This window comes from Acomys minous (genome assembly GCF_964271855.1).
Source record: "Acomys minous genome assembly, chromosome: 13".
Classification (NCBI taxonomy): domain Eukaryota; kingdom Metazoa; phylum Chordata; class Mammalia; order Rodentia; family Muridae; genus Acomys; species Acomys minous.
This window is the reverse complement of record NC_140495.1, coordinates 72,825,423-72,836,701: the sequence shown is the minus strand read 5'-3', so window position 1 is coordinate 72,836,701 and position 11,279 is coordinate 72,825,423. Positions and strand designations below refer to the sequence as shown.

Here is an 11,279-nt window from a genome sequence, read left to right as displayed (position 1 = left end):
GAACAGGCCAGCCACTGGGACGGAGAGCCTAGAGGTAAAAGATAGGGTATGCCAGTCATACCCTGTGACAGGTAGAGGGTGAGGGAGGTTCGGAGAATCTGGCATCCAGATCCACTTTGATTTGTTAAATAAGCACATTGGCCATTTGTCCCCAAGGCTTGAGGCTCAACAATGACAACAAAATTGTTAATACAAATTCCCTGCCTGATGCCCTGGAGTGATAGATCTACTATGTCTTTCCTTCATTTCCTTTATGCTTACTCTTTTAAAACTAGCCAATTCCTAGAGACATTGAGGTGAGACCCCAGTCAATAGGGAAATTACACAGTCACCACTTGTGTTAGAACAAAAACTAAGTGAATTTTCTGCCCCAGTCTGCTTGCTAAGCCTGCTTCAATCAGGGTGCACTCTTTTTTAGCAGGAAGAAATTGTCTTGCAGAGCTACTTTCTCAGTGTTCATGTATTTCTTTGTGTGGCAACAAAATTATTTGTTTTGGTAATGAGTATCAATTTAAATCTTAATTCATTTTTATAAAGTGCTTTGAATGTTTATTCAGTGTAATACATAGGGTAGGAAAGGCAAACATTTTTAAATGAAATAATGTAATTTCACCAATTAAAATTGAGGAAATTTAGGGAGTACTATGAAAACAATAGTATTTTTATAGGAAAATACAAATATCAATCAGAATTTATCACATACGAGAAGAGTTGGGAATCTGTAGCAAAAAAAGATCAGCACACCAATAAGTTGAAATAATTATGTCTTCTGCTTTCTTATTTTACACTCTCATTTAAAATATAAGACAGGTGAATTAAGAAGTTAACAATAAGAAAGAAAAAAATCAAGAAACCCAGCTTTAATCAGATGTAGGGGTGCACACTTGTGCAGTGTAAGTTTTAGTTTCTTTTAAAACTCACTTATGTTATATGAACATGGTTTTGTATTAATCCCAGGTGTGTTGGTCTGCTTTAGTTTGTCCATAGCTGATATCTATGATTGTCTCATGCTCTGTTAGGGGTGTGATCTTTGCCAGCTGCAGATACTTTAATTCTGAGGACTCTGAGAAGGAATAAATGCAAGGTCTGGGAGAGCCTGAGGTCTCCAAGAAAGAAGAAAACTACTGGTGCTCCTTCCCCACCCACCCCCGTGCCTCATCCTGATGCTTCTGGTTACTCTTGATGTAGTTTGACAAGAAGAAATTGGAGATATCCTAAAAGGAAGATTGGACTTCCACCAATGAACTATGTCCCTAAGTAGCAGGAAGTAGTAAAGAGACATACTCTACCCCTGTCGCCTCTAACCTTCTTTCTTTCCTATCTAGTAGGGGGAGAGGAGGCTGGAAGGTATTAGGATGATAGAGTGTTGGAAAAGAGGAAGAGATATAAGAAATCAAATAGACTTTAAATTACACACTTGTAATCTTACCACTCTGAAGACAGAAGCAGAAAGATACTTCCAAGTTTGAGGTTATGCTGCTCTACACAACAACATGTCTCATGATGGGGAGGCTTTTGAACTCCCACTGGTCTCCAAGGAGCCGTTGGAAAATGATGGTGATAGGAGAGAGAAAATCAGTTTCCTTCCAGGATCTGGCAGTTGCGAAGTTTCCTATGATTCAGGGGATGGTCCTACACCCGCAGTCATCCGAGCGGAACCAAGTGGATATAATGAGTTTTTAAAAGAACTCATTTGAAAGAAAAGAGTGGTGGGGAATGCTAAAGAAAGCAATGGGAGGGGGGAAGAAATCTGGGTTGTATTTTATTTCAAAGTACATTATATATATGTACATAATTTTCAAACAATAAAAGGTCTCAATTTTAAAAATAAATGAAATTCACAGACTTAGTCACAAAATAATTAAAGCATATATATCAAAAGGCATTGTATACAATACAAAAAACATTTTAAAAGAAAAATAGATATCATTTATATATAAATATATTCAAAGTATTAAGAACTCAGCAAGTAAAATATTACATAATGAGTAATATACTTAAGAATGGGATAAGCAAAACCAAAGAAATGGCCAGGAAACACAGATATTTTTTAACATCAAAATACTTATTTAGTCTGCCATGTTTATGAGTATCTATGTATCTACTTGTCCACCTATCCATTAATCTCACTATTTAAATTGATTTCCAAGACTGGCCAGAAGAAGAGAAATTTATGATTTTATAGTACAGTATTATGAATTAGCATTGTAATTCTATTGTGTAAAAAACCAGGTAGTAACTATTTCCAAAATTATGGGCCATAAAGTGTCTATTGTAGCCAATAAATTCTGCTGTTATAGAACAAAAGAATACATACTCAAATAAACATGGCTATGTTCCAATTTTATTGGCTTTTTTCTTTAACTTCTTTCTTTCTTTCTTTCTTTCTTTCTTTCTTTCTTTCTTTCTTTCTTTCTTTCTTTCTTTTTCCCCCCTCTGGCTGTCCTTGACTCACTTTGTAAACTAGGCTGACCTTGAACACACAGCAATCCACTTGCCTTTGCCTCCCTGAATAATGGCATGCGCCACTGTGCTAGCATCATGGCTGTGTTTCAATAAAACTTTACTGGCAAATACCCAATATATTTGGCCCATACAGTTTAATTCATAAACTCTCATTGTGTATGATAAGAACCAACAACCCTTTAGAACAACTCTTCTTCTATATACCAAAAGCCTTTGAAATATGTTCACCATTTGACTAAACAATCTGCTTCTAGAAAAATAATTGTTATGATAATGGTATTCATCAAACAGTTCTGATATTTAAACTTAAATTTTTAGGTAAACTGTCCCTGACCATACCATATCTCAAAATTATGCCACAGAAAGACTTCATGATATGAAGAAATTTAGCTACCAACTGAAAAAGGCAAGTTTCCAGGGAGTATATACTATATAACCTTAAGAGTCTGACCATGTATATGTGTGCATGCACATACCCACACATTGTGAGGGTAATAGTACAAAATGACAGACAAGAATGCCTGGTCTGAAACTCAGGTTCTATAATGTCTGTTTGAATTTGATCATCACTTAACTTCTCTAAAAATTATTCTCTTTAAGTATAAAATAGAAGAAGAATTAAATAAGATAACACTTTTGGATGCCACAACAGTATACTTCAGTTACTATAAAAATGACAGTAAATTCAAACAGCTTATAAAGCAGAAAATCATTTTTTTTTCACCTTGATGGAAATCTGAAACTCCAAGAGGCCCAATGTGGTGGCTTAAATGAGAAATGTCCCCTATAAGCTCATGTATTTGAACACTTATTCCCCCCACCCACCCATTAATTGCACTGTTTGGAGGAGAGTACCCAGATGGGGGAATATAATAACACTGGAGGCATGCTTTAGGGGTTTAACAGATTGACTTCCTGCTTTTTCTCTTTGCTTCCGGTGTACCATTAAAAGGTGTTCACCCAGTTTCCTGCTGCTGTTCCCATGCCATGCCTTCTCTACCATGAGGATCAATCCCCTTGGAAACATAATCTGAAATAATCTCTTTCTTCCTTCAGTTGCTTTTGGTCATAGTATTTTATCACAGTTACAAAATGTAACTAATAGACTTCATTGCAAGAATTTTGGTGACACACAAGTATTTAATGTACAGCAAATGCTTAAGGTGAGCCCAATAAATAGCATATAAACTCATAACCAAGAGGTCCAGAATATTTATTTTTATATTTTACAATATTTATTTTACTATTTCATTTTTATTATATTCTTTATTTTTATTAAGTTCTTTTTATTATGTTAATTTTTTTACATCTTTTTCGTTCCTTGTTTTTTTTAAGGTTCATACAATGTGTGCATATTATCTTATAATTATATAAAAATGTTGAACTGTAAGTTTCATTCTATCTCAAAGGAGAGTAAGATGTCCCTTAATAATAGCATTTTCAAGAGTTCAGTAAATCCTGGTGAATACTAAGCTAATCCTGAAAAAAAAAAAACCTGTATCCGATTTTAAAGAAAAATTTCACAGCAGTCTAATACCTTTTTTTACTCAGATGTTTTGTCTCGGTTGAGGTAGTTGTGGCTCTGAGAGTAGCCGCAGATAGTCTCATTGGAAAGCAGAGTGACCAGCACAGAGGCAGGATGTACAACACCCTCCCAGTTTCAATAGCCCCTGCCCCAGCAGGAACTACAGCTGAGACACACAGTATCTGTGGCCCCCGAATCTTTGTGGAATAAACCAATTGGACCAAACATGCTTTTTCCATAGGGATTGAGTCTAGAAGTCTTCCAAGTTACCTAGCTTTTTCATGCCCTCAACTAGAATCTCATCTCAAACCAGGAAACCTACCTGCCAGTCTCTAAGGAATGTCCTTGGGGTGAGCCATTCCAGTGTCTGGTTCCCAACCCCCTGTCACAGTTTCTCCTTCCCTCCATCGTCCTTCCCTCCCTCCCTTCCTTCCTCTTTTACTCCCTCCCTCCCTCCCTCCCTCCCTCCCTCCCTCCCTTTCTTCCTTTCTTCCTCTCCCCTCTCCTTTTTTTTTCTCTGTTCACACTTCAGTAGCAAATTGGGTGGCCAGTTTACAAACCATCTAATTGTAGTTTTTATAGTTCTAAGAGCAAAAAAGAATAAGATCAGGGCCCTAGCAGATGCTGTAGCTGGAGGAGGCTGCTTTTCTGGTGCAAAGATTGTGTCCTCACACAGCAGAAGGTACAGGGACCCTCTCTCAGGTCTCCATCCATCCGTCACAATCAAGCTGGATCTATCCTTGCGGCCTGATAACTTACCTAAGTGTCAACATCGCCCAGTGTCAACATCTCCACAGCTAAGTTTTAAGATATGAGCCTGGGAAGTTACTTTTGAGCTTTCATGTCCATCCCATTATGCTCCCGACAGCCACGTCATCCTGTTAGTATACTAGGACTGTCATGCTCTGTGAGCGCCTCCTTCTCTCACTCCCTCTACTTCAGCACGCTGACTTACCTTCAACCTTATCAACAGGCACGTTTCCTTCTCAGTATGGCATTCAAAACCTTAAATACACAGGAATGGTGACGAGCTTGATGGATTCTGTGGCAATACCCCTATGAGGATTTGGGAGGGGGGCGGAGCTAGTTAATGGACTATAGACAGAGCTAAGTAGGTAAAAGCATTTGGTACTCTTCTAGAAGGCACATGTTCCCAGAGGACATGAGTTTAATTCCCAGCATCCATTCCAGGTGACTCCCAACCAACGCTAAGTCTGGCATCCGGGCAATATGCCCCTTTCTTTTGGCTTCTTCAGGTCCTTGCATGTAATACAAATATACATAGAAACACACATGCACATATAAATTTGAAAACATATTTGAAAGCTAGCTAAATGGAAAGATAAGGAGGTTTGTGGCATCTATTATGTGAGTATAAATGAAAGCCACAGTGTGGTTTGAGGGTAATGTCCACAGTGGTAGTTTAAACTGTCAGTAGCAATGGTGGCTTAGCACAACAGTAACAGCCAGTCTGGTTCAGTCCGGTTCTGCAGTCCTGCCCTGGAAGGATTCCTGACACTTCAGCCCATAGTTTGTTTTTCCAGTCCTTCTGATGGTACAGTCCCTCACACCTTTCTAACTGAAAAGGATTGAAGGAGGTGTCTCCAGTCTATAACTAAGTTTCTACAGTGTCTACGATAAGGCTTTTTATGCATTTCTTAAATACTATTTAGATGAAGTTTGGAAATTTTCATGGGCTAAGACCAGTGCAGCAGAATGAATATAAATGGGCATGAAAGGCCGTTATAAAATCTCAGCCATGAAACCGCCCCTCACTCAACAGGAAATTACCTATTGTCAAATTAGAGTGCATCGTGCTCAGCTCTGAAGACATAAACACAAATGGCTCTTGCTCTTATTACACCCATAAAACTCAGACAATAGTAAAACCCTAAGAACAACTGTGCATCACCTGCATTATCTCAATTTGTCTTCCTTCCACCTAAAGGATACAACTGTGTCCATTTTCCTATATTAAATGTATTCTTAAAGAGATTTAGAGACTTAACAGCAACCAGAAAGCTGAGCATCGCTCAGAGTGGTGTTACAATTCAATCTCTGGCTACAGACCTTGACACAGTAGCACAATCTGTAGATACTTGTTCACTCAGCCTGTCAACAGTGACACTGGTCCTGGTCAGGCCTGATGCTTGGGATCCCGGGAGTAGCTCAACTCATAAAGACATGAAGTTGGACTTATGAAGTCATAGTAAGTGACTAGAGGCAGATGTGGGGCTTGGTAGGAGTTAAAGGGAAGCTGACATTGCACAAACATACAGAGAATTCAGTGGAATCAATGGTGATCCCTGGGTGCTTCTGAGCTCCAGGCTGTCTGCTTGGAGCTGAAGGATGAGCAGCTACCAGTGCTTGCCTGTGCACTCACTGATATGGTGTCAGGAGTCAATCCTGAGAGATTCACCCAAGGAAGGGGAAGCAGCAAGGTAAGTTTTATTGTGATGCGATGAAGAAGAGGGCATTGGATAGGGAAAGTTTGGAAGGTGAGAAACACTTCAAAGGAGAAATAATGGAGCCTTAAAGAATGAGTAAGACTTTATAATGAGTTTTGTGGAGCAGCCTCCACCCCCTTGCATCCTATTTGGATTTCTTGTCACAACTCTAAATTACAGGGTTTCTTAAGGCTCTGATTCTATGAATATAATTTAGTCAATGTGAAGGTGAATACTGCTAGATAAATCTTTTAAAGCCGGAAAATCTCATGTACCTATTTCCCATATTGTTCTAATCCTTATCAAATTATTTATTATATTTGGCCCCTTTCTTTCAGCTTTAAGTATCTGTCTTTACATATATATCTATATATAGATAGATAGATAGATATGTACATATATATATGCACATAATATAAATTCACAGTCATATGCATATATATATAATTACTCCAGCTTCATTACTTTGCAATCATACATTAATAAAAGTGGCTAGTACGTAAGTAAATACTGGGTCATATAATTGTTAAGTCACTCTTCCTATCTGGTCTGGCACAGTACCTCCCGTTGCCCTCCTCACCCTTTCTGGCCTTCACGGCCTTCCTGTCTCCTTCACTCAGATGATGTCAGTCAGCCCACATCTCAGATGCCACGGTGACAGGCAGGTTTCAGTTTTTTCACACGCATAGAAATAGCTTCAGATTATCTTGGGAAAACATTACTGGACAACTTTTTCACAGACTGTGCATTGACATTGTAACACAGCCTTGTAGGAAAGAACGTAGTGGGACTCGTCCTCTCCCTTCGTGGACAATAAAGCCAGATGGAGAAATCACACAGAAGGTCAAGGGGCTGGGCATGGCGCTCACATCCCCAAACCTTGGATTTTTATGTTTTTTCTGTGGTTAAGCACTGCCTCTTAAGGTTGGTTGAAGTATGCCTGAGATGAATCATATTTTGTTCACTGAAATAATGCTTTACCTAACAAAGACTAGTTGTTAAACTAACTTTGATCCTTTGAACATTGAATGTATGAATTCCACTAGAAACAGAAAAAAAAAGTATAATCTCGAGTATTTTTCCTTACTCTAAACTTTTGTGCTGATGTAATAGAATAGTGGGGTTTTGTTCACTTCAAAAAAAACCCATTTCTCTGCTTGCTCATAAAATTATGATGATTCTTTGAAAATATTTCATGAGTTCTTACTTAATTGTTTTTATGACAGCAATAAAGCATTTCTCAGACATTTGGCCCATTTAACATTGGTGAGTCATATTCTTATGCTAGGACAGGCCCTTAGATGTCCCTCCGTTATGGCACTTCTGAGTATATGATGACTGTAACAGTTCTATAGGTAGATTGGATCTGGAAAAGGTCCAAAGATGACAGATTATAGAACAGCTTGGTAATGTCAAAAAGTTTTTCAGCAAAGGTCAACGTTCCAGGACTTATAGTAGACTTGGCTGCCATTTATCTAATATTCTTAGCTGTAGTGAGAAATAGATGGGGAAGTTTCCCACCTCCCATGCTGTCTAACCACTATTCCAGAATACCCCCAAATAGGGTGGTTGAAACAACGTAAATGCATTGTCTCACATTTGGAGCCTGGGTGTTGAAGATAAAGGTTGGATGGGGCTGGGTCCTCTGAGAACGATGAGGGGAGGGTCTTTCTCCAGGCTCCTCTACCAGCTGCTCAGGTGTGATGGTCGTCTTTAGCATTCTTTTGTTTCTGCATTGGCCCGGCCTCTGGCTTCATCACTAGATAATGGTCCTCTTGTGTGGAGATGCCCCAAAGTTCTATAAGAATAGCAATCAAATTGCACTAGGTGTCCACTCTACTCCAGCATTAGCTGATTTTTTAACTAATATACCCCTACTGACAGTATTCTTGATAAAGTTATGCTCTTACTCCGAGTCGTGCAGAATATGACCGCGAGACATAAGATCCCTACTTAAGAGTGTCTGGACATCCTGCTTTAACCTACAGCATCTAGGTTTAGAACTGCCACTCTGGAAAAAAATGCTCCATAGAAAGCATTTAAGAAGTGACTATAATTTTTCTACGATCTTCACAAAAGAAACAGAAACCTTTGGTCAAATATTTGATGTTCAGCTAGAGTCACATAAATGAAAAAAAAAAAGTATCCTGCACTCTGACACCATGGAGGTCCCATGGGAAGACGTGTGTGGCCCTAGTCAAGGTGCACACAGATGAAATGTCAGGGAGACAACTTTGTACATACTGTCATTACTATGGACGGTACTGAAGCATTACTTTCCGAGATGGCTGATTCTTTCCTTGTAAATACAGAAATGCAGTGTTGCTTGAGGAGCAGTAAAGTATCCTGATATGATATAAAGGAGGCCATTTAGAATTCCCTGGAGCCACTTGCTTTTTGAAAATTATGAACTGGGTTGACTACCACTTTCTTTTCTCAGTGTTCAGAAAAACAGGTAAATGAGTCAGGATAAGAGCACTGGGAAGATCTTAAGATCCTTCTTTGGCCTTTAAATATACAGCTCTATGTTCGGTTTCTGTTGCTATCTAACCTGTTGTTATAACTTTGAGATGTCCTGGTGGGAATGCAAACTAGTACAACCACTTTGGAAGTCTATCTGGCTCTATCTCACAAAACTGGGAATAAGGCTTTCTCAAGACCCAGCTTTTCCACTCCTTGGAATATACACAGAAGATGCTCCAGCACACAAGAACATTTGCTCAACCATGTTCATAGCAGCCTTATTCATAATAACCAGAACATGGAAACAGCCTAAATGTCCCTCAGTAGAAGAATGGATAAAGAAACTGTGGTACATTTACACTATGGAATAATACTCAGCTATTAAAAACAAGGAAATCCCGAAATTTGTGGACAAATGGATTGAACTAGAAATGATCATAATGAGTGAGTTAACCCAGAAGCAGAGTCACTCACTTATAATTGGACACTAGCCCAAGAGGCGTGTCCCATGAATGTCTTCACTTACCAGGAAAGAGGGACAGAGGGGAAGACTTCCTATTGGGACTCTAGGTGAGAGAAACAAGGGAGAATGGAGAAATAGAAATATCCAGAGGGTCCTAGAAATCTACAAGTAGAACATTATGATGGGCAGATGTGGGCCCAGGGGTCCTGCTCAAACTATGGCACCAGCCAAGGACAATATGTGCAGTAAACTTTGAACCCCTACCCAGATCTAGCCAATGTACAGGACATTCTCCACAGCTGAGTGGAGAGTGGGGACTGACTTTCACCCAAACTCTGGTGCCCCATATTTGGTCACGTCCCCTGGATGGGGAGCCCCGGCAGCACTCGGAGGAAGGATAGCAGGCTACCTACAAGAGACTTGATACCCTATGAGCATATACAGGGGGAGGAGGTCCCCCTCAGTCACAGTCATAGGAGAGGGGAGTAAGGGGAAAATGGGATGGAGGGAGGAATGGGAGGATACAAGGGATGGGATAACAATTGACATGTAATATGAATAAATTAATGAAATTTTTTTTTAAAAAACTTTGAGATGTCAAGAATTCTCTGCTTCCTACAGACCTCCTGCCTAAAACTCTGGAAATGCATTACAGGCTTTTCTGCTCAAGATCTCATCACACCAAAACCAAGGTATCTCATTAAAACTAAGATATAAGCCATTGTTGCAGATGGTAGCCAGGGCTCACGCCTGCTGGTTGGTGTCAGGATTACTTCTCAAGCATCAATATAGCCTCCTCTACCTCCAAGCCAGGAATAATTCATTGACTCATCAAATTTTTTTTACCACCTCTGTTATTCTTTCTACTTTCTCTGTGGGACTTAAAGCCTAACAAAATTACACCGGGCAAAGCCAGAACATACAGGCTATTCACTCCGTTTTAACATCAACTGATTGGTAACTTTTTATGTTTGTTTACTTTTAATTCATTCACTTTACATCCTGATTGTAGCCCCTTCCCTCGTCCCCTCTGGATCCCACCCTCTCCCCACTACCCATAGTCCTCAGAAAAGGGAAGCCCTCTTCCCCTACCATCTGACCGCAGCCTATCAAGTCTCATCAGGGCTGCCTGGATCCTCTTCCTCCGTGAGCTGGCATGCCCGCCCTGCCAGCGGGAAGTGATTAATGAGTGGGCGACAGGGTCCATGTCAGAGGCAGCCCCTACTAGCTCACATGGAGACCGCACTGCCTATCTACTACATCTGAGGAGAGGGGTCTAGGTCCTCTCCGTGCATGGCCCTTCCTTGGTGCATCAGTCTTTGTAGGCCCCCCTGGACCCAGGTTTGTTGGCTCTGTTGTTCTTCTGGTGGAACTCCTGTCCCCATCAAGTCCTTCTATGCCCCCAATTCTTCCTTAAGTCATCCTATGCTTTGTCTCAAACTTTGGCTGTGAGTCTCAGCATCAGCTTCAATGCCCTGCTAGGTAGAGTCGTTCAGAGCACCTCTGTAGTAGGCTCCCATCCTGTTCTCTCTCTTCAGGCACTTCAAGTGTCTGTTCTACTTGCCCTTCTGAATGATCATTAAGCATCCTCCCTAGGAGCCTCCTTGTTATTTAGTTTCTTTTAAGACTGTGGATTGTAGTGTGGTTATCACGTATCATATGACGAGTATCTGCTTTTAAATGGGTATTTACCATGCCTGTCTTTCTGGGTCTGGGTAACCTCACTTGGGATGATCCTTTCTAGTTCTATCCATTTGCCTGCCAATTTCAAGTTTTCTTGGTTTTTAATAGCTGAGTAGTATTCCATCGCCAATTAATGATCACAATTATATGGTCAGAGCAGCAATCAGGTTATTATAGTTGAATAACCAGGAGATGGAAACAGAGACCTCTTCAACATTCTGCCAATCACATG

At 40.1% G+C, this 11,279-nt stretch overlaps 1 long non-coding RNA gene across 1 annotated transcript; it reads right to left on the bottom strand.

Moving 5' to 3' along the window:
- Positions 1-1,503: 1,503 nt before the first annotated feature.
- Positions 1,504-6,119, bottom strand: LOC311582246. The gene is made up of 3 exons (XR_014774052.1): positions 6,062-6,119; positions 4,947-5,047; positions 1,504-1,719 (listed from the first exon to the last, which is right to left on the bottom strand). It is a non-coding gene; the product is annotated as an uncharacterized lncRNA (long non-coding RNA).
- Between the last annotated feature and the right edge of the window lie 5,160 nt (positions 6,120-11,279).